Below are 2240 nucleotides of genomic sequence, written 5' to 3'. Positions count from 1 at the left end.
ATGAAACCCAGATCTCCTTCTCTAAGTCCAATGTTCTCTCTATTCCAGCACCTTTTCCCTCCTTGGGCAAGAATAACCAAGGAATGGGTAAGCTCTACAGGGCCTGGGAATGAAATCCTCTAGGCAAGCCCGATCTTCTCTGGTTCAGGTGACATCAGCTCCCTTTCAGAAGTGAGCCTTCTCCATTTGCATCCTGGTTGTTTCACTGGTCAGAGGCTCCAAGTGGCTATTGCATTTGTCTGCTGTGCCTTTTATTGAGGTTTTCTGGTTAGGGTGAAATTGCTACTGTTCTTTCAAAAGCACTATTTTTTTTTGTATATATGCTAGTTTTATGCTTTTGTGCATAGGTATTTTTCCTTGTCACATCATATTTCTTTCCAGCTCAGTAACTAGCAAAACTCAAGTGCCACCACTGATCTGTAGGCTGAATTTCAGGTCTGAAACTCACAAAGTAGGTGTACACTTTGGCAGGCCTTCACTTACAGGGATCAGCAGAAGGGCGAGGGATCGGCAGAAGGAAGGACAGAATCACTTTCTCATTTACTTACTTGATGGGCCTTGGTAGGTCGACTACCTGGCAGGTAGTGGGCACTCACACCAACATCGTTTCGGAGAGTGTATGTCTTAAAAGGATATGTTATAAACATTGCAGACAACCTCAATGTCCTCAACATCATGAGAATGGTATTACCCAATAATCAGTTTCTTATGAAAGCAAGATTATACTGTTTCCTCCCTTTAATAGCTCCCTTGGAGCTAATGAAAAAAATAATTAGAAAGGATTTTAGTAAGTGTAAAATAAAGGATGCACAATATAAAAAAAGAAAAAAATATGTATTGGTAAGGAGTTTAGAAAAATGGTTCCCAAAAGGCATTCTTTGAATAATTGATGGGTCATATTAAAGTCATTTGAAAGATCTAGCATCAAGTTCCAGCATGACTGAATTGGCATATTCTCATGAGAATAAGTGGCATTCTTTCTATTCATTCTGGGGAGAGATCCTTTACTTTTTAGGAAATTGCAAGTGATAGACTTCCTGGGCGATGTTTCCCAGCCCAGTAGTTCAATGTCCTGTTCAATGCCCTGGATGTTGAGTACCACCAGGCAGCTAGTGGCTGCATATGAGGGGCAGGCTGCTGAGCCAGGAATCAGAGAATCAAGATCTCATCTCAGTCTTCCTTCAACTCTGGGCTTGCTTTGTGATCTCATCCAATTTCTCATCAGTCTACTCTTCCAAGCAGAGATGTCATCAGGATACCTGAGAACAGCCTAGAGAAGGAAGGACGTGTACCAGAGCTATGGCCTTGGCAGCTGCTGTCCATGAAGAGCCCCAGGGATAGAGGCACCTAGAACAAGCCTGTTGCATTCCTGGCTACCTCTTCCTGAAGCCCTTTTGGGTTGATGTGGAGGTGGGAAGCAGCAGAACACGGGCCTGTGGTACCTCACAGCCCATAACCCTCAGGTGTCCCTGCTCTGGCCCTTTGAAATTCCAAGCCATATACTTTCTAGGAGAGTAGCTGGTATTTCTACACTGCATGCTACATTTTAGCTTGGTCTAAATCTGTTAGGAAAACTTCTGTTTGTTGGGAAGCAGTGTGACTTTATGAAAAGAGCCCAGACTCTGGCAGAAGTCCCTAGGTTTAGACCCCATTGCTGGCTGAATGACACTGAACAAGACAGTTTTGCTTTCCAGATGTAGTTTCTACATCTATAAGACGGAGTTAAATGGTTATGTATGTAAAATTCCTACCTTAATATTTGACTGCAATCAGAACTCAAATGTAGTCATTATTATACTGATTGCCATTGTCACCCAGGCAATGGGGTTGGACTAAGGTGAGATTGAGGCAAAACATCTGCTCGGCCGCCCTCAGGTTCTATAATGGAACTTGCTGTCTGACTTTCCCTAATGCTCTCCCTTGCCCACAGCCCCATCCCTACTGCACACTCTCACTGGTGAACTCCACTTGACAGTTCCTTGAGGGTGCTGCCTATTCTTGTCACCTTGATAAATACAGTCACCCGGCTCTCTGAATGCAATACAACATGCCTGGCTAGCCTGCCTGAGACACTCCCAAATGGAGATGTGGCCACTTATCCCATCCATCTCCCTCCACAGGCTCCATATAAAAGCAATAAAGAGAGTGGGATAGTTGGTGCCCAGACAAAAGCCTTTTTATTTTGCCAGGCTGCAAATGGTTTTAATAATAATAATGGTAGAAAACTTGGTGGTGAAAAC

Source organism: Rhinopithecus bieti, unplaced genomic scaffold (assembly GCF_001698545.2).
Source record: "Rhinopithecus bieti isolate Rb0 unplaced genomic scaffold, ASM169854v2 scaffold_20101, whole genome shotgun sequence".
Taxonomy (NCBI): Eukaryota; Metazoa; Chordata; class Mammalia; order Primates; family Cercopithecidae; genus Rhinopithecus; species Rhinopithecus bieti.
The sequence above is the reverse complement of the archived record's forward strand: the minus strand, read 5'-3'. Positions refer to the sequence as shown.